This window comes from Heptranchias perlo, chromosome 6 (assembly GCF_035084215.1).
Source record: "Heptranchias perlo isolate sHepPer1 chromosome 6, sHepPer1.hap1, whole genome shotgun sequence".
Lineage (NCBI taxonomy): Eukaryota > Metazoa > Chordata > Chondrichthyes > Hexanchiformes > Hexanchidae > Heptranchias > Heptranchias perlo.
In genome coordinates this window covers 15,300,178-15,326,036 of record NC_090330.1, presented here as the reverse complement: position 1 = coordinate 15,326,036, position 25,859 = coordinate 15,300,178, and the positions used below count along the sequence as shown (strand labels likewise).

The 25,859-nt window shown below is 43.3% G+C and overlaps 1 protein-coding gene across 1 annotated transcript in view; it reads left to right on the top strand.

Moving 5' to 3' along the window:
• The first annotated feature begins 233 nt into the window (after positions 1 to 233).
• The window catches only part of cnga3a (cyclic nucleotide gated channel subunit alpha 3a), a 53,754-nt gene continuing 28,128 nt past the window's right edge, over positions 234 to 25,859 (top strand). The window contains exon 1 of the mRNA XM_067985376.1: positions 234 to 483. The gene's annotated coding sequence lies outside the window, so the exon portion shown is untranslated. The remainder of the gene's footprint in view (positions 484 to 25,859) is intronic.

The window sequence follows — 25,859 nt, the reverse complement described above, 5'->3', positions numbered from 1 at the left end:
GCTAATGCATATTAAACAGATGATCTATGTGACGTTCAGAGTTAGAGACGATTATTTAGTGTGTGATGGGTCACAGATGGGGTGGTAGATTCCTCTCTTCCCGCCACATCTCTGAAACTGACACATGTCCTACCCCACCCCACCCCAGAAAAAAAAAACTAGCAAAAGTCTCAACCCGTTGGGGTTTCTCTCCTTCATGTTGAAGATGCGGTTAGAATTCAGTGCATCCCCACCAGGGCAATACTGGACGGAGTATGCAATCTTTGCCAGAAACTGGAGGAATGAGTTTGTATTCTAACAGAAAGCGGTCAGTCAGAGAAAGGATTCGTCAAATTCTCCTGGGATCTGAGTAAGAATTAAAACGTTACGGAAACGGAGCGCTTGGCATCAGCAAGTCAGGCTGAGGAAAGAAGAGAGACCCGAGTATAGTTAACATCGGAATCAAATCAAAATCTTCAACAACACGAGAATCACCTCAACAAGGTAAGAGGGGTGTGTGTGGAACTGAACAAATGGAAGAGTCTTGTTTACGAGATTTACTGCAAGAAAAAGTTTCTAAATCTGAGCATTTCATCACTCCCACCAGACAGGGTGTTTGGGACGTCTATTTGCAAGAGCTGTATTGTCCGAGCCTCTCAGAAAAGAGAGACTGACTGAGAAAAAAAAATGGGGACAGATAGAGGATTAGAAAAGTAAAAGAGCAGCAAATCGAGGATGAAATAGAGTAAATGGGTTATTCCCCCCCCCCCTTAATTAATTCTCCCCTTTCTTCCCACCCCTTCTCGAAGGTGCTGGGATGGAGCTCCACTTTCAGCTGAGCTTCACAAATGCATTGGTCAATCCGCCTCTCTGATCTGGTGAACCGAATAACCGGATTTACGGCGACTTTTTTCCAGGAGGGTTTTACACTAATCTTAAATACACGTGTATCTGCACCTCCTTAATCCGGGGAGATGTTCCGCGCGTTTCCCCAATCGGATTGTTGTTAAAGCGGAACTGTTTAGTGTTTATTATTGTTGTTTTTTTCCTGGTGTTGTGACAAAGTTGGCTGTGAAAAGTTACAGACCTTCAGAAATGGAATGTTCTCCCCAAATCCCGAGGAAAACTGGTCAGGGGTCGATCTCTGGGACCCGCTGTCCTTTCTTGTCCTGGGCTTCATTCGGTTATGATGTGAAGCAAGGTCAATGCACGTCGTTTATTTTTTTTTATATATTCATAGTGTAGACCAGTGTGGATATAGCTTTCATTCGTCTCTTTGGATCGTCATGGTTACCCGTCCAGTAACCATGGCGAGCGATCTCTGGTTTAAGGTAAATGGCAATTGACAACAAACAGGTTTCATCTCAAGTCTCACATCTCCCGTCTGGGCAGCTTCACCCCGCCCCCTTCCCAATAACATTCTCCCTATTTGTTGTGTCTAATTCGATTGAATCCAACACTTCCAATGAATCAGTTTGAGTCATTGCACGATACAACAAAAATAACGATTGAAATATGTCGATCTGCAATTAGAATTGCCCATAAACTGCATGATAATGATGTGGGAGATCTCGGTGAGCCTTTTACATTATCATACCGTGTAGCACAGGAGATAAATTTAGTCCTAGCAAGTTTCCGTTTAATGGGCAGTCAGTCACTCAACGGTCGTTCAATTGCTTCGAAATGGGTTCGTTAAAGGATCCAGTTTGACCGATCGTCTTGTTTTGTTGCGGAGCAGTTACTGCAGTCGCTGTCGTGAGGGACACTTAGTAATAATATATTAGTTTTAGCAAAATCGCTTTGTTCTAAAAAGAACAAACATCTGTCAAGAGAGACCAGCCATCGTTCTTCAGTTTACAAGTAGAACACGAAACTAGTAAAGGAAATATATATTGTACAATACACCCTTTTATTTAAACTTCATTTTTTTAAAAAAGTGACAAGAAGTATAGACCTGTAAGTTTTAGAATTTGTTACTATCGCGTTAATTAATAAAATAAAATCTTGGCCCTTTAGATAATAAATATTTTATATGATTTTTCTATTGTTATTTTTGCAAGAAGGAATGTTTTAAATACTGAAAAATAACATTCAGACCATTTTTCATATTACCCCAAAGTTTCTAAACTATTGAAAAATTATTTTCAGTGTTACAGAACAGCAGTCATATGAGCTGCTGTGTGTATATATGTGTGTTTTTAAAAATTAATTATCAGGATATGGGCGTGGCTAGCAATCCCTAATTGCCCTTGAGAAGGTGGTGCTGAGCCTTCCTCTTGAACCGTGTGGTGAAGTTTCTCCCACAATACAGTTAGGTAGGAAGTTCCAGGATTTTGATCCAACGATGATGAAGGAACGGCGATATATATCCAAGTCAGGCTGGTGTGTGACTTGGAGGAGAACTTGAAGGTGATGGTGTTCCCATACCCCTTCTAGGTGCTACAGGTCATGGGTTTGGGAGGTGCTGTCGAAGAAGCCTTTGGCAAGTTGCTGCATTGTGTCCTGTAGATGGTACACACTGCAGCCATGGTGCACCGGTGGTGGAGGGAGTGATTGTTTCAGGTGGGGAATGGGCTGCCGATCAAGCGGGCTGCTTTGTTCTGGATGGTGTCGAGCTTTTTGAGTGTTGTTGGAGCTGCACCCATCCAGGTAAGTCGAGAATATTCCATCACACTCCTGACTTGTGCCTTGTTGATGGTTGAAAGGCTTTGGGGAGTCAGGAGGTGAGTCACTCGCAGCTTCTGACCTGCTCCAGTAGCCACAGAATTTATGTGGCTGGTCCAGTTGAGTTTCTGGTCAATGGTTACCCCTAGGATGTTGATGGTGGGGGATTCGGCGATTGTAATGCTGTTGAATGTTATGGGGAGGTGGTTAGACTCTCTCTTGTTGGAGATGGTCATTGCCTGGCACTTGTGTGGCATGAATGTTACTTGCCACATGTAAGCAGATTTCTCCCGTTACTGTCACAACTTTGGGTTGTTAATCTATCAACAATAACTTCCGTTTGATTCTAGCCCGAGTGGTTATAAAATAGCAAGTTTAATAGATTGACTTACAACAGAGTTGCACTACAGCTGTCTTCAACATTCCATTCAACAGTATTATAGTTATAATACAACTGCCTACAGATTACATTAATGACAAGCAATAATACAACCTGACCTGTCCGTGAATCCAGGTAGATCAAACCTGACCTTTGCAGACTGCCTGTGGCAATGGACTTCAGGCTGTTCCCTCTCGAGAGCTCTAACTTTTGAGAGAGAGCGTGCCCTATCTTTATACTATTCAGCTGCGTCGTTCTGTACCTAAGCACCACTGGTCTTATCTCATGGTCATAAACCATCTCACTTTGCTGACTCTCAGAAACCACCGAGGATTGTTTAATATCTTAGTGTTTACGTAGCCTTTCCCCGTTACCAGTATGTTTATACTAGGTTAGGATAACCTGTCTCTTGAATCTTACTGTTTTTCATTATTCTAATGCCTCAGCACTCTTTCAATGACCTCTTGGGTTTCTGTAAGCTATTTTCCTCACAGAGATGCGGACCTTTGCCCTTCTATTTTCTATGCTTGTTTTAAACCATCTTCTTACATCTCCCTCCCCTTAAACCTGAGTAGAACCACTCTGATTCAATTATAGCATCTAGAAATGGGCCATCTCTTGACCTTTGGGTGTTTATAGTTCTGAAGTTTCAGCAATGCTCTATCTCTTACAAACTGTCTTTCACAAACACACCGAGTCATGACTGCACCCCCCTCCTATTAACACCACCCTCTTGCTAAATGTTGGGAGCTTTATGCGAGATGGGATATTGACCATGCTTGGCTTTAAACCATATTCTTACACTTAGTTCCACTCAGGTTCAATTTTCACTTTATTCCTCAACTATCTCCTTGGTCTTGCCTAAGATCATCTTGAGTTTACATAAGCACAACATAAACATATACATATTGCTTCTAAGTTTCATTTGTTTCATACAGAAACAATGATTTTCCTACTCTCCTTTTCCTAATATCCACCTTGGAAATCCGAATTACTATGTCCCTCTTTACTTTAATTTTAATCTCTCTGATTGATACCAGTGTTTCCTTATTGTTTCATTAATTAGTCGGTTTCTCTATGGAGCATGTGTCAGTGCCTTGTTTAAAAGATTTTCTCACTCTCCTGAGCCACAGTAACAATTTCTTGACGTGCTGTTGTCAAGTAACTGAGCATATCTGAGACCCGTTGTTCAAAGCATCTTCATCTCGCATTTCCGAATACCAGTTGCCTCACACACAACATATTAGAGGTACCTTTCTGTTGGCCAGTTTCTTTTTCCTCATGATATTTCCAAATGTGTTTCCATGGCACATGTCATATGTCCAGTGAGATTCAATCCTGTAAGAGCAACTGCTCTGTTTAAAGAGTGGTTCCAATAACTCACCAGGCCGTAGGTCTTTATAATTATGTCCTTTATCCTGGTTTCCGTTTCCAATTGATGGCAACATACATTTGTCTCTTTCATGTCCTCTGTCGCCATTCTTGGGCTTTCAGGCTATCTTATCAAAAGTTCGGGGGTTGTCTGGAGGTTTTTTGCTTATCTCCCCCTGCATGGTCCTGATATCTCAGATAGTGGCCAGGCTATCAAATGCAGTTTTCTCATTGTTCAGTATAGGCAAGGACACAATATCTCCACGAGAAAGCTATCAATTTACTATTCTCAACTACACTTTCCTGACTTTCACTAGATTGTACATTTGTACTAGATTGGTATCTTTTGGTAAATCATGCCCAGGTGATTTATTTACCCAACATTACCCAAGGTGATGAATTTAGAGAAATTCCCATTTGGTGGTGTAATTTCTCTGGATCTATACTTTAATTCTCAGTCACTTTCTCTCATCCAATTTTACTCATCCCATTATATTACCATTTCAACTCATTCATGAGCCCTGCAGGAACTTTACTGCCCAATACAATATTTACAGTTTAAGAACATAAGAACATAAGAAATAGGAGCAGGAGTGGGCAATATGGACCTTCATGCCTGCTTCATCATTCAATAAGATCATGGCTGATCTTTGACCTCAACTCCACTTTCTCACCCGATCCCCATATCCCTTGATTCCCCTAGAGTCCAAAAATCTATCTATTTCACCCTAGAATACATTCAACGACTGAGCATCCACAGCCCTCTAGGGTAGAGAATTCCAAAGAAATTCCTCCTCATCTCAGTCTTAAATTGCTGACTCCTTCTCCTGAGGCTATGCCCTCTAGTTCTAGACTCTCCAGCCAGGGGGAACAACCTCTCAGCATCTACCATGTTAAGCCCCCTCAGAATCTTGTATATTTTAATGAGTTCACCTCTCATTCTTCGAAACTCCAGAGAGCATAGGCCCATTCTACTCAATCTCTCCTCACAGGACAACCCTTTAACCCCAAGAATTAATCTAGTGAACCTTTGTTGCACCACCTTTAAGGCAAGTATATCCTTCCTTAGATAAGGAGACCAAAACTGTACGCAGTACTCCAGGTGAGGTCTCACCAAAGCCCTGTACAATTGAAGTAAGACATCCTTACTCTTGTACTCCAACCCCCTTGCAATAAAGGCCGACATGCCATTGCCTTCCTAATTGCTTGATGTAGCTGCATGATAATTTTTTGGTTTCTTATTTGAGGACACCCAAATCTCTCTGAACACTGATATTTAATAGTTTCTCACCATTTAAAAAATATTCTGTTTTTCTATTCTTCCTACCAAAGTGAATAACCTCACATTTCCCCACATTATACTCAATCTGCCACCTTCTTGCCTTCTCACTTAACCTGCCTATAGCCCTTTGTGTACTCTTTGTGTCCTCCTCACAGCTTACTTTCCCACCTAGCTTTGTATCATCAGAAAACTTGGATACATTACACTCGGTCCCTTCATCTAAGCCATTAATATAGATTGTAAACAGCTGAGGCCCAAGCACTGATCCTAGCGACACTCCACTAGTTACAGCCTGCCAACCTGAAAATGACCCGATTATTCCTACGCTCTGATTTCTGTCCGTTAACCAATCCTCTATCTATGCTGATATGTTACCCCCAACCCCATGAGCCCTTATCTTGTGTAACAACCTTTTATGTGGCACCTTATCGAATGCCTTTTGAAAATTCAAATACACTACATCCACTGGTTCCCCATTATCGACCCTGCTAGTTACATCCTCAAAAAACTTGAATAAATTTGTCAAACCCGATTTCCCTTTCATAAAACCAATATCTTGATATATTTGGTCCAATATCTTAATACATTTTTTGTTTATTTTACTTAAATTCTTCTTGGACCACTTTTTATTATCCCAATTCATGAGCAGTTTCTTTAGACTGACATGACTTGTCAATGTACAATTTTATTTCCGCCCACAAAATACTCTCTTCCTTGATGCACAGCATTGGCCAAGAACCATTTAGACTGGACTCCTTATATTTTAAAATATAATTTGATTATCCCCTTAAACTACAGGTAAATTTTCCCTTCTCGAGTGCTTGAACAGCAACTCATCAACTTATCGTATCAATTCCAATTTCAGAAACAAATTATGTCCAGGCTTTGTGTAGAGACAGATGCGCTTGTAATTACTCTCGGATAGAAATCCCACCTCCCCCACTATAAGCACTCTGTCTCAGAAAATAAATGGGTTAAAGCAAAACAAATCAAAACATTTTCAAAAGAGAAAAAGCAACTTGGATCAAGGCTGATGATTGCTTTTCCTTCTCTATGGAATTTTGTATTATCGAAATCCAAGTTTTAGGGGGTTTTGAGGGCGAGTGGGCAGTAAAAATACTCGGTTTTCAGAGCATCCCGGCTCCAACACGCCTGCTTCTGGGTCTAACCCAGGCAGGTTTGTCTCTGCATGTGGAGAGCAGACACCAGGAAGTCCCGCCCCCACTTAAATTCGAGGGCCGATACTTAAAAAGGCAATGTACTTCATTGAGATACTTGAAGTACTTCATACTTTGTGTATTGGAATAACAAAATGAATTTAACCTTACCTGTTCGGGTTTCCTATTGTGCCCGATTCACGTCCGGTGAAAGCAGGCGGGAAGGGACGGATCCATGAGGTGAGTCCCTTTATTGCACTGCGTGCGAGCCCGGAGGAGCAGGCTTGCTTCTTCTAGGCCCAACAAGCTCACCTGGCTGACAGACCCCCGGAATCAGCTGATTTCCCCCCCCCCACTGATGATGCCCCCCAACATGAGGGACCCCCCCGATGATAGATCTCCACCCCCCCCACCCCCCCACCACCATGGTGGATCCCACCTACCTCCGGCTCTTCACCCAACCTCCAGTGACCTCCGATCTCTTCACAGCACCCCACAACATGATCTTCTCCCCACCACCACCACCCCCCCCCGCGATCTTCACCCCGGCTCACCCCCCAATCTTCTCCCTGGCCCCCCCTCGAACTTCTCCCCGCCCCCCGATCTTCTTACCCCCTACCCCCGATCTTCTCCCCGTTCCCCCGATCATCTCCTCGCCGCTCCCCCCTGATCTTCTCCCCCCCCCCCCCCACACCGCCCCCGGCAGCAGGCTTTGCTGCTGACAGCCAGCCAGCCTGTCAATCAGGCTGACTGCCGGGCGCAAAGCCCGGCAGTGAAATTAATGGGCTTCATTACATAGCAAAGGCTGTGGGCCCCGACAACATCCCAGCTGTAGTGCTCAAGACTTGTGCTCCAGATCTAGCTGTGCCTCTAGCCAAATTGTTCCAGTACAGCTACAACACTGGCATCTACCTGACAATATGGAAAATTGCCCAGATATGTCCTGTCCACAAAAAGCAGGACAAATCCAATCCGGCCAATTACCGCCCCATCAGTCTACTCTCAATCATCAGCAAAGTGATGGAAGGTGTCGTCGACAGTGCTATCAAGCGGCACTTACTCACCAATAACCTGCTCACCGATGCTCAGTTTGGGTTCCGCCAGGACCACTCGGCTCCAGACCTAATTACAGCCTTGGTCCAAACATGGACAAAAGAGCTGAATTCCAGAGGTGAGGTGAGAGTGACTGCCCTTGACATCAAGGCAGCATTTGACCGAGTGTGGCACCAAGGAGCCCCAATAAAATTGAAGTCAATGGAAATCAGGGGGAAAACTCTCCAGTGGCTGAAGTCATACCGAGCACAAAGGAAGATGGTAGTGGTTGTTGGAGGCCAATCATCTCAGCCCCAGAACATTGCTGCAGGAGTTCCTCAGGGCAGTGTCCTAGGCCCAACCATCTTCAGCTGCTTCATCAATGACTTTCCCTCCATCATGAGGTCAGAAGTGGGGATGTTCGCTGATGATTGCACAGTGTTCAGTTCCATTCGCAACCCCTCAGATAATGAAGCAGTCCGTGCCCGCATGCAGCAAGACCTGGACAACATCCAGACTTGGGCTGATAAGTGGCAAGTAACATTCGTGCCAGACAAGTGCCAGGCAATGACCATCTCCATCAAGAGAGAGTCTAACCACCTCCCCATGACATTCAATGGCATTACCATCGCCGAATCCCCCACCATCAACATCCTGGGGGTCACCAATGACCAGAAACTTAACTGGACCAGCCATATAAATACTGTGGCTACAAGAGCTGGGTATATTCTGTGGCGAGTGACTCACCTCCTGACTCCCCAAAGCCTTTCCACCATCTACAAGGCACAAGTCAGGAGTACGATGGAATATTCTCCACTTGCCTGGATCAGTGCAGCTCCAACAACACTCAAGAAGCTCGACACCATCCAGGACAAAGCAGCCCACTTGATTGGCACCCCATCCACCACCCTAAATATTCACTCCCTTCACCATCGCGCACTGTGGCTGCAGTGTGTACCATCCACAGGATGCACTGCAGCAACTCGCCAAGGCTTCTTCAACAGCACTTCACAAACCCGCGGCCTCTACCACCCAGAAGGACAAGGGCAGCAGGCACATGGGAACAACACCACCTGCATGTTCCCCTCCAAGTCACACACCATCCCGACTTGGAAATATATCGTCGATCCTTCATCATCGCTGGGTCAAAATCCTGGAACTCCCTTCCTAACAGCACTGTGGGAGAACCTTCACCACACGGACTGCAGCGGTTCAAGAAGGCGGCTCATCACCACCTTCTCTAGGGCAATTAGGGATGGGTAATAAATGCCGGCCTCGCCAGTGACGCCCACATCCCATGAACAAATTTTTAAAAAACCCACCCACTTACCTTCTGGATTTCGCACCCAGAAATCTCCCCCCCCCCACCCCCCCCCCCCCCCCCCACCGCCCCGCTCCCTTCCCTGCTCTCAGTTAAAATTTACCCCTAAGTCTTAGTCCAAAATGTCACCATTTGATATCTGCCGATGTCTGCAGATAAGGTCTTAAATTCTTTACACCACTGGATTTTCCTGCACCAACATTTCTCCAGCAAAAATTGCTCTGTAACTTTGTGAAGCCATTTGTATGTCAAAGAACTACCCTTGTTAATCCTAAACTCACGCGGTCCCGAAAACCATGGTCACTTGTTTAATAAGAAACACAGTAAATCCACTGTGGCTCTTCTTGAGAGCCCAAGGGGTTAATTTGTTAATTCATGATTTTATGATTTCATTCTGTCACCGTGGGGAAATATCCAATTAAATAATGCCAATTATTTTATATAAAATGCAGCGGTTGTTGCTTGGTGAATTAAAAACGGGTGTCGGTGACCTTGGAAGAGGTCAACTTCTTTGCAGGAACAAAGCAACGGGGCCAGATATCATCAGGCGTGTGTCGCGTTCACAGCGCACCTCAATGTCGCTTTTATGTAATTTTTAAGAAAATCTTTTATGTGAGAAGATAGCATTTCAGTTTGTTCATCTTAGTTTTTAGTTAGTCCAACATTTCCAGATTGTTGTCATAGAGAAAGAAGATTAAGTTTAACTTAGCCCAAATAAAATTACTTTTGGCAAAACGTTTTCAAATCTTTTTATCTATAAATGTTGCAGATCAAATTCCAATTGTTGTTAAAGCATTTAGCATTTATGTAAGCTAATTCTTATTCAAACAGTTGTTGGACTAAGCTCTCCCCCCTCTGATGTCTGCTGGACTTAAGCGTCCATCGGACAATCCCTTTTCTGAGATCTGTGGGGATGATCATTCGGTTCTGATAATGTATCAATTTATCTATCAAATGTGCCTTTACAATAGCTACCAAATGTGTTCAATTTCAGAACAGCTCCAAAGTTTTTTGTAAGAAGTCATCGGTGGGTAATGGCTTTCCATCCGCTGAGGTGAACCCTTGTTTCTCCCAGATAGGTAAATAATCAGTCAGTGACAATCAAGTAAAATGGCTGTCGGAGAAAATGGTCAGGGCTCGTTCCCCTACATCCATCTGGAGGATATTGGCCACTGTGGCTAATTCAGCTTGCTGTGCTGATTGGCCGCCAGTTAAATCTATTAATGCATCTGACAGTAACAACTTGGTGGGGGTGTGGGCGGTCATAAGTATACGACTTTATTTAATCCGGTTAAAAAGGCAAATTTTTTAGTGGCCCAGGAAAAAGTTAAAAGGTGTTTCTCACAGGCGGTGAATGTCTATTCCACCGATGCCAGTGTTTGAGAGATATATGCCGCAGGCACCTAATACCATGTCGTTCTTGGAGCAAAACAGCTGACACTGCAATGTCGCTGTTCACTACTTTGATCGAGTGTGGTTTGCCAGCCTTTGGGGTTTAATTTTAATCCACTCACTGTAATCACTTCTAACAGTTCTTTTAACAAATTGTAATGAAAAATGGAGGGAGAGTTGTGGAATCCCTGAGGTAAGCAGATCCAGGTATATTGTTGCTCCCATAGGGTGAAAGCAAATTTATAGTGGCACTGACTGGTCAATCCGTACTACTCTGTCTATTGTGCCACAGTCATTCTTGTGTTGTGCCCAACAGGGGAAGGTCTTTAGCAGTTGACCAAATTCTCTCTGTCCGTGTCAGAGGCACACCGCTAGGTCATATTGACCTTTTATCCCTATCAGCAGCCCTCCTTGCGGAGAGTCTGCACCCATTTGCCATAAATACATATTCACCATGTCCACTACCACATTGTTTTTTTCCCATCCAATCTACTCATAAGATACCATCCTCGGCCTCCTGCCATTTTTGAGTCCACACTACCGTGTGGTGAGTGTTTACATCCCCTACTGTGACTTCCATCTCTACCATCTTCCCCGTGTCTCCTCCTCCTCCAAATCCCCCTAGCTCTGTTGTGCCTTGAAATTCAAATTGTTGGTCGAGTGTGCCCCATACCACGGTATGTGATGTGCAGTATCTAATAGCAATATCTGTCCCTGACTTTCATGGGGTGGTGCTGAGCTGTTTGTGCTTCCACACTGCGGGGGAGGGAAATTCTGGGGAAGGGTAGGATTGGAGTGATCTAAGTGCTCCTTCAAGAATTCTATCTCCTGTCTCAATCCTACCTCGGAAATTAATCTTTCCTCCAGCTCCTGTATTTTCTTTTGACAGTGGGTAAGATCTCCCGCTGCTGCTACACTACGCTGGTTGTCCTGTTTTTGACTTAGGACTCCTCGTAGGGCACTACTTAACTCATTGCATTTTATTCCGATCTTCCTGTCATTGTAGTTCAGCATTACATGCTACTAATTTTCAGGCTCTAATTTTCTGGCTCTATTTGCACCTTTGGTTTACATTACTGAAGCAGCCAAAGTCGCATTGTAAGCAGTTGTATGAGCTAATTGATTTTCCATCTCTAATTTTTGTTCCATCAACTTTTTGTTGGGGTTTCTAATTGTTCCTTAAGTTTTATAATTTGCTGTCCTTGCCATAACACATCTATAGCTTTCCAACTTTCCTTTTTCACGTGCTTTTTGTGGGTATGATCTTAACCATCTCTTTTAGCTGTTTTAGGTTTTCTGCTTTTTCTATCAAGAAGATATGATATATCCTTTATTTAATCTTTTGCTGTTTTTCGGTCACCTTTTATGACCACAGTTAATCACGAGATAAAAGGGGTGCTGTCAGTTTTACTAACAGTTATCACATTTCAGTACAACCAAGATGATTATCCCAAAATGATCAAAATTGATGCCCTGTACTAGATAACAAGATATCGTTCTTTGATTTACAGTTACACACATTAGCTCCTTACACATCAATTCACACTCACCAATACTCAACACAACTTCAATCAGATTAATTTTCATATATGTGATAATCTCATGTCCAGAATTTGAGACTCTCACATTTTTTTTTATAAGAACCAGAATTTTACTGTGGCCACAATAAAAGCCTGGTTTCCACAAATGATAGGTTAGTTAACCTCAATAACTCCAATTTATTTCAGCAATATCAAAATTAAACACAAGACTACACATAAATTTAGTAAGCATGTGCTTACTAAAACCCAGTAAATTACATTCTCTTTTGTTTCGTTCTTCTTCAGGTGCACCTTTCCAAAAACTCTGAGAATACTGGAAATAACTGCTTTCACAGCTAAACAAAATCTTTGTTAAATTACGCAAGAGAGGAAAACACGTAACATTAAAATGGGGCCACAGCCCGCAACAGCGAAAAGAAAGCACTTACAATGAGGACAGGCTTTTTAAAGAAAGCCCTTACAATGAGGACAGGCTTTTTAAAGAAAGCACTTACAATGAAGACAGGCTTTTTAAAGAGACAGTACACTGAAAACAAAAGAACACATTCTTTAGCTTATGATCCTTTTGCTTTCTCCTTCTTGATTCCATCCTTTTTCTTACTTAAACCAAATTTTAATTTCTGATGTTTGTGATTTAACCTCATTTTGTACAGACTCAAAGTCTCAAGCTCACAGCCCCTGTCCTCACCCAAGCCTGGTATGGTGAAAGTCCCTCCATCTTTCTTTTTGTTCTTCTTTCTTCCTCATCTTTCAACCTACCCTTCCGAATTTCAACTTCCTCTCTCAACCTCCCTAACTCCAGTGGCTGAAACAACAAGACTCCCACTTTCCAATCCTCCTTTTTAATTTCCTTCTCCCGTACCAGTTTCTTCATCTTAATCTCTACCTCACACAAAGTCTGACAGAAGTTCCTATTTTAACTCCTCGTCCTCCGACACAATTTCGTTCCTATTTTCTCAAGGGCCTAATTTTGACTTCTCCAGGTACATGTGGATTATCAAGCATAAACCATCCGGTGTACTCGCCATGGTTGATACTCCCACAGGCTGGAGGTGTGGCTACCTCACTCGGTCACAACCACTTCCTCCCCGTCTCGTCGGAATACAGTCAATTCTCTTAACACTAACTACCTCAAACCTTTAAAACTCGGGCCGACCCAGGGTTGCCAATGTAATCAGATTTATCCAATTGCTGTCACAACTATGGGTTGTTAATCCATCAACAATAACTTCTGCTTGATTCTAGCCTGAGTGGTTATAAAATAGCAAGTTTAATAGATTGACTTACAACAGAGTTGCACTACAGCTGTGTTCAACATTACATTCAACAGTAATATAGTTATAGTAGAACTGTCTTCAGCTTACATTAATGACAAACAATAATACAACTTAACCTGTCCCCGAATCCAGGTAGATCAAACCTGACCTTTGCGGACTGCTCGTGGCAATGGACTTCTGACTGTCTTCTCTTGAGAGGTCTAACTTTTGGGAGGGAGCGTGCTCTATCTTTATACTATTCGGCTGCATTCTTCTGTATGTAAGCACCACTGGTCTTATCTCGTGGTCGTAAATCATCCCAATTTGCTGACTCTCAGAAACCACCAAGGATTGTTTAATGTCTTAGTGTTTACATAGCTTTTCCCCATTATCAGGTCTTAGTATGTTTATACTAGGTTAGGACAACCTGGGGGCAAAATAAGAACATAAGAACATAAGAAATAGGAGCAGGATTAGGCCAATCGGCCCCTCGAGCCTGCTCCGCCATTCAATAAGATCATGGCTGATCTGATCCTAACCTCAAATCTAAATTCATGTCCAATTTCCTGCCCGCTCCCCGTAACCCCTAATTCCCTTTACTTCTAGGAAACTGTCTATTTCTGTTTTAAATTTATTTAATGATGTAGCTTCCACAGCTTCCTGGGGCAGCAAATTCCACAGACCTACTACCCTCTGAGTGAAGAAGTTTCTCCTCATCTCAGTTTTGAAAAAGCAGCCCCTTATTCTAAGATTATGCCCCCTAGTTCTAGTTTCACCCATCCTTGGGAACATCCTTACCGCATCCACCCGATTAAGCCCCTTCACAATCTTATATGTTTCAATAAGATCGCCTCTCATTCTTCTGAACTCCAATGAGTAGAGTCCCAATCTACTCAACCTCTCCTCATATGTCCGCCCCCTCATCCCCGGGATTAACCGAGTGAATCTTCTTTGTACTGCCTCGAGAGCAAGTATGTCTTTTCTTAAGTATGGAGACCAAAACTGTATGCAGTATTCCAGGTGCGGTCTCACCAATACCTTATATAACTGCAGCAATACCTCCCTGTTTTTATATTCTATCCCCCTAGCAATAAAAGGCAACATTCCATTGGCCTTCTTGATCACCTGCTGCACCTGCATACTAACTTTTTGATTTTCTTGCACTAGGACCCCCAGATCCCTTTGTACTGCAGTACTTTCCAGTTTCTCGCCATTAAGATAATAACTTGCTCTCTGATTTTTCCTGCCAAAGTGCATAACCTCACATTTTCAAATATTGTATTGCATCTGCCAAATCTCCGCCCACTCACCCAGCCTGTCTATATCCCCTTGTAGGTTTTTTATGTCCTCCTTACTCTCTACTTTCCCTCACATCTTTGTATCATCTGCAAACTTTGATATGTTACACTCGGTCCCCTCCTCCAAATCGTTAATATAGATTGTAAAGAGTTGGGGACCCAGCACCGACCCCTGCGGAGCACCACTGGCTACTGGTTGCCAGTCCGAGAATGAACCATTTATCCCAACTCTCTGCTTCCTGTTAGATAAGCAATCCTCCACCCATGCCAGAATATTACCCCCAATCCAGTGATTCTTTATCTTGAGCAATAATCTTTTATGTGGCACCTTGTTGAATGCCTTCTGGAAGTCTAAATACACTACGTCCACTGGTTCCCCTTTATAAAATTGAATAAGGCTTATAATTGGGCATGGGTAGTGCGATCCACTAATAACCAGCACCCGATGGCCCCTGTGCAGGCAGGTCGAGAACTTCGTTCGGCCTCAGTATTTCCCTACAAGCAGCGTTGAAATCTCGGCCTGACACGATGATTGAAGTAAATGAGCACTTTCCACCAGCAGGGGGAGCCCCATTCTCTTCAGGGAGGATGTCGCTTAAAATCTCTTAAAGGTAGCCACTACCTGTTATTTGCTAAAAATAACAGTCTGCTGTTTGCACAGAGTCTGAACGGAGCTCAGACATCGCACATGTAAAACCCGTCCCTATGTTTACAAACTGATGAGTTATGTTAAATCATTGAATAAAGGTTGCGCACTACTAAATCCCACATCCTCCAATCTGCATGCCAGACCTCACCAATCTGCCGATCTGAGATTGTACCAGGCCTGCGAGAGTGTGTGCACCAAGGTTCTCTGCTGATGCACTAGAGGCTTTGGTGCAAGAGGTGGACAGAAGGAGGGACATCCTATATCTACAGGGGGGCAAGAGGCCCTCCAGACATATACCCAAAAGGCAGTAGGAGGCAACGGGGGACAAAGTCAATGCCAGGCGCACAGCACCACGAACATGGATGCAGTGCAGGAAGAAGTTCAATGCTTTGACACGAATGGTCAAGGTGAGTGAGATCAACTGTCAAGTGGCGTCTCCTACCAACTGCTCCACGCACTACACCCACCATCACCCACACAACAACACATTCTTTCCATCAGTACTCAACTCTTCCAATCAGATGCTTCCTCTCACCCTTACACATTACCACTGTTACAAGCCGCCCACCCATAACTCACAGGCTACACACACTGGTAGCTATTCAACCACGAAAGGCACATCACCCAGATATACGTTCTGCTTTCTTGCAGGAGAAGGTGGCACATATCAGAAGGCAGCAAGTGGCAGTGGCATTTAGCCCCTCGAGCCTGCTCCGACATTCAATGAGATCATGGTGGACCTGTGACCTAACTCCATATACCCACCTTAGCCTCATATCCCTTAATACCCTTGGTTCACAGAAATCTATCAATCTCAGATTTCGAATTCACAATTGAACTAGCATCAACTGCCGTTTGCAGAAGAGCGTTCCAAACTTCTACCGCCCTTTGCGTGTAGAAGCATTTCCTAACTTCACTCCTGCATGTCCTGGCTCTAAATGTTAAGCTATGTCCCCTAGTCCTAGTATTCAAGTATAGGAGACCTCCAAAAACAGTTACAAATGCATCAGCAGCCAAAAGCAATAATTCAGCCACTAACCTGTAAATCCTGCATAGTCCTTTTAAATAGCACTGGTGGGGGAGTCCTCCAGGCACTCTAAGACACATTCAGATGGTCAGGGTTAAGACTGCGTTGAGTTGAGTGTTAAGTGCCAAAATGGTGTCTATCACTTTAAATCAGCGTTGCGCACTGATTGTATCCATTTTCTCCTTACTTTACGCTTGAAATGTGCGTGCGCAGCCAAGGCGCCAGCTTGGCACTGTGGGAGGCCGCGTAGCGCCGAACCAATGGGTGCTACACGGCCCAATTTCTAGCCCCCTGTCTCTTGAATCTTACTGTTTTTCACTATTCTAACGCCTCCGCGCTCTTTCAATGATCTCTTGGGTTTCTGCAAGTTATTTTCCTCACAGAGATGTAGACTTTTGCCCTCCTACTTTCCATGCTTGTTTTAAACCATCTTCTTACACCACTTATCAATGTGTATGTGTGAGTGTGTGTACGTGTGACTGTGTCTGTGTGTGAGTGTGTGCGTGAGTATGTGTGTGTGTGTGTGTGTGAGTATGTGTTTGTGTATGTGAATATGTGTGTGTTTGATTGTGTGTGTGTGTGAGAGTGTGTGAGTGTGTGAATATGTGTGTGTTTGATTGGGAGAGTGTGATTGTGTGTGTGTCAGTGTGTGTGTCAGTGTGTGTGTCAGTGTGTGTATGTGTGTCTGTGTGTGTGTGAGTATGTTGTGTGTGTGTGTGTGTCTGTGTGTGTGAGTATGTGTGAGTGTGAGTGTGAGTTTGTGTCTTTGTGAGTGTGTTTGTGTGAGTGTGAGTTTGTGTCTTTGTGAGTATGTGTATGTGTGAGTTTGTGTGTGAGTGTGAGTTTGTGTGTGAGTGTGAGTTTGTGTGTGAGTGTGAGTTTGTGTGTGAGTGTGAGTTTGTGTGTGAGTCTGTGTGTGTGAGTATGTGTATGTGTGAGTGTGAGTTTGTGTCTTTGTGAGTGTGTGTTTGTGAGTATGTGTATGTATATGTGTGAGTTTGTGTCTTTGTGCATGTGTGAGTGTGAGTTTGTGTCTTTGTGTGTGTCTGTGTGAGTTTGTGTCTGTGTGAGTGTGTGAGTATGTGTGTGTGAGTATGTGTGTGTGAGTATGTGTGTGTGAGTATGTGTGTGAGTGTGTGTGAGTATGTGTGTGTGTGTGTGAGTGTGTGTGTGAGAGTATGTGTGTATGTGTGTGCGTTGAGGGGCTGTTTTCATGGAATTCTCTTTATTGTTTCCCAAAGATCAAGACCCATGTAATGGTGAAGCCAGTGTGAGTGAACCTCTATTTTGTAGGATTAGGAAGCCTAGATGTAATTAGACGTGTCTACAACATGTAATTTGATGTGACATCCCACCACAAATCTCAGGAATTTGGACACATCCCCCAAAGAACGACCTTCTGTTCCAATACCATAATTTTGCATCAAAAGTTCTGTCGGCAGTGAAATGCTGATTTTTAAACAGATCTGAGTGATAAATCACATCCTACAGATGACATTCCCTCCCTTCCCCACATCTCTTTCTGTTTGCAGGCAATTTCATTTATTAAAGTAACAATAAAGAGTGCTTACTGTACAGGAGTATCTTCCCATTCATAGACATTGAGGAAAACTTTAACCTCTTATTTCTTAAATTGTGTTCAGTGACACAAGTCCTTAGGTTTTAAGTTTGTTGATAAATACACTGTACATCCAAGTCAAATCAACAGTTTTCAAGTTGGAGGAGGGTTCCCTACTCCATTGGTTAAGTAGGTTGATATGAGATATACTCCGAGGGATGATTGGCACCATTATTACTGTACTGTACACCACCTTTGGGAGCTGGGTTCAAATTCAGGCCATCCACCGGAACAAGATTCTTATTCCACTGGCTGTACGTGTTTTGTGTGAAATGAGTTTGGGCAGCCTGAACTCCATGCATAGTGGACACAAGGCCACAGCACCAAATTGCCCACAATCTGAGACAAAGTTACAGTGACTGGTGAAGGAAGAAAAAGCTCCACATTAGTGCAATAGGGGATGTTCTTCTGACAGAGGAAGTTATTGCCCATTGAGGGAAGAATGCCTCTATATATTGGATGTAGTAAAATAGGAAATGTGCTCTAGATGTATGATTTCCCTATCAGAGGAAATCTACCCAAGCTTTTGGGGTAAAGAAAGAAAGACTTGCATTTATAAAGCGCCTTTCACGACCTCAGGACATCCCAAAGCACTTTACAGTCAATGAAGTGCTTTTGAAGTGTAGTCACTGTTGTAAAGTAGGAAATGCAATAGCTAATTTGCACACAGCAAGGTCCCACAAACAGCAATGAGATAATAACCAGATAATCTGTTATTTTAGTGATGTCGGTTGAGGGATAAATATTAGCCAGGACACCAGGGAGAACTCCCCTGCTCTTCTTCGAAATATTGTCATGGGATCGTTCACGTTCACCTGAGAGGGCAGACAGGGCCTCCAACAGTGCAGCACTCCCTCAGTGTCAGCCTGGATTATGAGTAGAGGGAGCTTTACTTTACATCTGACCCATGCTATACTTCACTTGGGGATTGACACTGGGGTTCCAGTAATGGGATACTGAATATCCAGGGCACCCATTCCCTGACAGACTGTGCTTAAGGCTCAGTAAAGGCCCAAAGGATAAATAAATTAAAAGGCTACCCATTCCTCTATATCATGCATTATGTGCTGGAATTAAATATGCAAATCAGCTGACTATGCATTCTCGGTCGCTAGTTGCCTGCTGGAATATCATTCTATTCCTCAGCACTGGCATCTCTCACGATGATGAACACAAAATCACACAAAGACATTATTTTTTTTGCACAGAAGAATTTTCCTGTAGAGTGGTAAAATGGAGTCCTAATCCATTGTACCAGGCAGTGGTATGAAATGGGGAGGGGAAGTAAATCAATTCATGCCTGTCCCACGCACCTCCTACAGTCCTACTGTCTGGCCCAGGAGGCCTTGGAGCAGATTGCTTGGCCACCCTCTGCATCAGGGAACCTACTAATTCTCATCCTTGTGTTCAAATCCCTCCATGGCTTTGCCTCTCCCTATCTCTGTAGCCTCCTCCAGCCTTACAACCCTCTGCGTTCCTTCAATCTGGCCTCTTGCGCATCCCTGATTCCCAACGCCCCACCGTTGGTGGCCATGCATTCAACTGCCTAGGCCCTAAGCTCTGGAATTCCCTCCCTAAACCTCTCCATCTCTCTCCTCCTTTAAGACACTCCTTGAAACCTATCTCTTTGACCAAACTCTTGGCCACTGACCTAATATCTCTTTATGTGGCTCGGTGTCAAATTGTTGTCTGATAATCGCTCCTGTGAAACACCTTGGGATGTTTTACTACGTTAAAGGTGCTATATAAATGCAAGTTGTTGTCGGAAAAGGATAACTTAAAAAGTATGTTGGGAGTGATATCAATTTTAAAATAATATAATTCTACAGTCCCAGCAAGTTTCAATTACAACAGTAGTTTGAGATTTCCCATTTAGTTGTAGCTGGCAGTGTGAGTTCATCTGTTGGCACTTACCAGTTACTAGCTATCAAATGCTAGCCCGTCAGATTCAAAATAGAAATATTCTTAGCCAAGAGCTTTAGGGATCTGCCTTTCATCTTCTTTCAGGTGTGAAGGGAATTGTGTGGTTGAAAGGTTTGTTAAATATTGATGACTCAGCCCCAGACACACTCTTTTACCTGTCGGTGACGAATTCTTTGACTGACAGGGTGTCAGCCTATAATTGATGTTAAATATGATTACTGGCTCACAGACTATTTCAGGATTTCCCTACACAACGTGCGCTACTCCAACACAGACTGATCCCTCAAAAATATTGATCGAAACATTTTGCAAAATGGGTTGTTAACCTCATCATGGACATCAGTTCAAGTATCCTTGGAAAATAGTTCGCAAGTTCTGCCAAATCATTCCAAATTTCTGGACTTCGAGACCAAATAAATTGCCATTAGTGTTTTTTTCCATGGATTTCTTTAATATTCCTAAATAATTCAGAGTTTTCTTTCCCCCCCAAAAAATTGTTCCATGCATTCTGTATTTTTTATACCAGTTGTAGGCAATACCATTGAAATGAGTTTATAAAAATGGCCTGAAATGTTCTATGGCTCAATTATTTGTAGTGAATGAAGTAGAGTTTCATTTTGTTCTCTTTATTTGAGCTGATTATTACTTTATTATTTTGAACTTAAGACTCTATTGTGAATATTCTGGCAATTGCAATGTCAAAGGGTATGTACGTAGTATAATAATTATTATAGCACTATAGGAGTATAATATCAGGATAAATTCAGCAATATAAAGTTTAATATAGTTAGAATAACTTCAGCATTTTTTTAAAAAAATGGGCTATATCTAGAAAGTAACTCTTGGTACACAACTGGAATTAAAGTACGGCCTCAGCTGCAGGCTAGGAGTGCTTACAGCTGATATAAAAGCCTTTAAAATACTTTCACAGTTCCTTCGGGTTTTTCTTCCAGTTCTTCTAACTATTCTAACTACCGACGTGGACACGATGGGCCGAACGGCCTCCTCTGTGCTGTAACTTTCTATGATTCTATTATTTGTGTCAATACAGCTATTCAGCTTCCAGTAGCAGCACCCACATGTCTTGGTTAAATAGACTTAAATTTGAACTGCTTAAGTAAAAATATTAGCATTCCCCACAGTGACTGTCAGTAAGAAAGAACTTGCATTTATATAGCGCCTTTCACAACCTCAGGATGTTCCAAAGTACTTTACAGCCAATGAAGTACTTTTGAAATGTGATCACTGTTGTAACAGTGGCAGCTAATTTGCGCACAGCAAGTTCCCACAAACAACAATGAGATCATGACCAGATAATCTGTTTTAGTGATGTTGGTTGAGGGAATAAATAATGGCCTGCTCGTCTTTGAAATCATGCCATGGAATCTTTTATGCCCATCTGAGAGGGCCTTGGTTTAATGTCTCATCCGAATGACGACGCTTCTGACAGTGCAGCGCTCCCTCAGTACTGTACTGGAGTGTTAGCCTAGATTATGTGCTCAAGTCTCTGGAGTGAGACTTCAACCCACAGCCTTCTGCCTCAGAGGCGAGAGTGCTACCACTGAGCTGAGGCTGACACCTAGTACAGAACACTGCACATCATTTTGTTCAGCTTGGCCCTATCCCTAATTTACAAATTTAAAAAAAACCTTGAAAAGTCTCTCCATTTCATGAAAAAAATAGCTGTTGAACTATTCTTTCTTTTGTACTTTCATCCTTTGTTCCTCTCTTACTGTGTCTCCATTACTCTCCCGTTCTCTCTGTGTTTCATTTCTGTTCTCTCTTTATGTCTCTGTTATTCCCTCCTTTTTTTAAAAAAACTGAAAAGCGTCTCAATTTTTTAAAAACTACCAATTATTTTGTAGTTTACAGATGTAAGATTGTTGAGGAGACCATGCGGAGGAAAGACTTTGTGCCCGCTTGTCCACATTTACAGGTGAAAATCAGGGCTTCTCTCTGCTCAACCCCTCACCGCCACACCTGGCTTCCATCTGAAGCTGCTGCTTTTCCAACTTTGGGGGTGAACTCTTGCAATAGTTTTATGAGATCAGGAACTCATGCCCCAGCATTCGGCAGAGTTCTATCCTTTAAAACCACAGCAAGGTGAGTTAGAAGTTGGGAGCGGCAGTGAGTGGTAAAGGAAAGAAGGGTAGGAGACTGACAGGGAGGGTGGGAATGATGTCAGCATAAACTTGGGGTTGGGGGGGGGGGGAGAGGAAAGGAAATACTGATGTAGCTAATGATAAGGCCTTGGTGAGGGGAGATTTTATCTGAACTGTTTTTTCACACTTACTTACGATTCATGAGTTTATATAATAAATTACATCTACAAGGCACAAGTCAGGAGTGTGATGGAATACTCTCCACTTGCCTGAATGAGTGCAGCTCTAACAACACTCAAGAAGCTCGACACCATCCAGGACAAAGCAGCCCGCTTGATTGGCACCCCATCCACCACCCTAAACATTCACTCCCTTCACCACCAGCGCACTGTGGCAGCAGTGTGCACCTTCCACAGGATATGCTGCAGCAACTTGCCAAGGCTTCTTCGACAGCACCTCCCAAACCCACGACCTCTACCACCTAGAAGGACAAGGACTGCAGGCACATGGGAACAGCACCACCTGCATGTTCCCCTCCAAGTCACACACCATCCCGACTTGGAAATATATCGCCGTTCCTTCATCGTCGCTGGGTCAAAATCCTGGAACTCCCTTCCTAACAGCACTGTGGGGGAACCTTCACCCACTGCAGGGGTTCAAGAAGGTGGCTCACCACCACCTTCTCAAGGGCAATTGGGGATGGGCAATAAATGCTGGCCTCACCAGCGACGCCCACATCCTATGAACGAATAAAAAAAAACTGCCTTCAATATAGGCACAAGTAATTCATTAGGGAGATGGCTGTGCACTTGTTAAGAAAGGAACAGAGCAGTATGGACATAGATCAAGGAAAAGATTGTGGCATTTTGTGTTTCAAACTTACCAATCAGAGCGAACTGCATGTGTTGATTCCTAGTCTTGTATTCAATACAAGAATTGGGGGTAGAAATTCGGTAGCGCAAAATGGACATTATGGCATCGGCCACCTGATGTCCGCCCGTTATTCGCCTGTTATCTGCCCGTTATCCGCCTGGCCCAATATTCAGTTGTATTGCAGTCAATGGAATTAAATATCAGACCTGGTGTATAACAGGCGGCCGATCAATCCCGCCCGTTTTGCGTTAACGCTGAAAACGGATTTCTACCCCTTGATCTTAAAGTCCACTGCATTCATAAACCTTTAGTGCCGTCACATGCAAATAATTCAATGGTGCATTTCAACAATAAAATAGTTACAAAAGACTATGCTTAAGTTTAATCATTGCTCTGGCTTTTCTTGTTAGTTTGTTAGTTTTTTTTTACCAACTTTGTTTGAACATTTTTGTTGTGATATTCTAAAGGAAATTCAGTTGGAGAAATAACTGATCCCCTCAGGCTGATTGACCTGAATTAACATGCAAATGTGAATGGGCAAACTCATTGAAGCCTCCTCGGTTAATGGCTGTGTCTATTTATATTGGCCCAGAATTTGCTGTCAAAATAATGGTGAGGCTAATGGCGCTCATCGTTATACATGAACAAATTGCACAGCAGCTTCAGGCAAGGGCAGATGAGCAGTTAAACGCGGAAATCCAAAAGTTGCTGTCCGAAATGTTCCACTCCGCCATTAGCTTCGCAAAAACGGCATCTCGCTATCTGCCTCACCATTGAAATGCATTGAAAGGCGTGAAGTTCCTGTATTTCCGCAGTTGACACGAACTAAACTCACCACTGAAAGTTAAGCCAAGTCAATTCAAGTCTAAGTACCCTTTGAATGACATGATAAGTGTCAATTACCTCGCTGGCACGAAAATTAACTATTACAAGTGTGGAGTCTCGTTCCTTTGGGTTTTAATTGTTGTTGGAGATTTTCTTTTAAAAATTTAAAACTAAAATTTTTTTTTAAAAACTTTCTCTTCCTGTCTCTTTTTTTTCTCTCTCTCTCTTAATCCAATCTTTTTTTCCCTCTTTATTTCTCTTTCTGTATCTGATTTGATATTGAATACACATTCTAACTTACACTTCCTTCTCAGTCCTTGCTCTGTTAATTTCCCAATCCTTCAATCTGCCTGGTTAAGTGGATAGACCATTGCTTGCCCCATTCACAGAGATCCCAGATGCCCTGTAGAGGGCACCGTGCCATTTCCACCTCGCACTTCCAGCAACTTGTGGCTCAAAATATCATGGTGATTAAACGGGAACGGACTAGTCTAACTAATGGTGGGTGCCGTTTGGTTGACCGTGTTGGCCAGGGGCTGCAGTAACCTGAGATTCTCAGCTGCTGACACACAGGCAAGAGCAGCTTTTGAACTGAAGTAACCTGAGTTCAGTCGCTGGCCTGAGCTGGCTGGAACCGGTTTGAATTAGCTAAGTTTTGTGAAAGACAAAGGAGATGTGATAAGACACAAGTCCTTATTTAGAAAAGGAGTAATGAGGTAATGCTACCTAAGTCCTTGGGACAGTGCCAATGAGGAGAAGACACAGACTAGGCGAGCAAGCCTAAACCAAAGGGAGAGAGAGACAGCACAGCTTGAAGAGATAAGATTCAGAATAAGAATGAAGAATCTGGGGCGTGGAGCCAGAGCGAAGACTCCGGAGACCAACCATCGCGGAAGTGGAAGAACCTACGTCGGACGTAGAGACGACGTCGAGAGAGAGAGAGAACGGAACGCCTGGCCAGCGTCAGCTCTCCTTTTCGGGTATTATCCTTTATATTCTGTGACCACTCAGGGAGTGTCAGCGAAACCTAGTGGGTGTGCGTTTAGATCCTAGTTTGGGTATAAAACTGTATAACCTGGTGCAAACTGCATGTCTATATCTAACGAGACGTATAAGCTATATGTATATGATCTAATGGCGTGAATAAAGCGAATTGAGAGTTAAGAGAGAATTGGCTCTTCTCCTCTTTGTACTAAGCCAATAACCGTAACCGGTGACCTCCGGTCAACAACCGACTACTGCAAATTCCGGGCCATTAATGCAGCACTATCGCAGGGCCGAGCACAAGACTATTTCCAACCAGTACCCTGGAACTCACAGTTTAAACAAGACTAGAGTGTTCATAAAGGTAAAGCAAAAGGATATAAAATTAATCAAAATCCTAACTACCGTTTAATAGTTTGATTTTCAAAACAGTGTTGACAGTGGGAATCCATCTTTAACCGCTCCAGCCACACCACTATCTGGGGTTTTATCATCATAGAATCATAGAATGATTACAGCACGGAAGGAGGCCATTCGGCCTATCGAGTCCGTGCCGGCTCTTTGCAAGAGCAATCCAGCTAGTCCCATTCCCCTGCCCTAACCCCGTAGCCCTGCAATTTTTTTCCCTTCAAGTACTTATCCAGTTCCCTTTTGAAGGCCACGATTGAATCTGTCTCCACCACCCCCTCAGGCAGTGCATTCCAGATCCTAACCACTCGTTGTGTTAAAAGTTTTTCCTCATGTCGCCTATGCTTCTTTTGCCAATCACCTTAAATCTATGTCCTCTGGTTCCCGACCCTTCCGCCAATGGGAACAGTTTCTCTCTATTTACTCTGTCTAGACCCTTCATGATTTCAAATACCTCTATCAAATCTCGCCTCAACCTTCTCTGCTCTAAGGATAACAACCCCAGCTTCTCCAGTTTATCCGCGTAATTGAAGACCCTCATCCCTGGAATCATTCCAGCAAATCTCTCCTGCACCCTCTCTAAGGCCTTCACATCCTTCCTAAAATTGCCCAGAATTGGACACAATACTCCAGTTGTGGCTGAACCAGTGTTTTGTAAAGGTTCATCATAACCTCCTTACTTTTGTACTCTATGCCTCTATTTATAAAGCCCAGGATCCTGTGTGCTTTCTTAACTGGTTTCTCAACCTGCCCTGCCATCTTCAATGATTTGTGCACA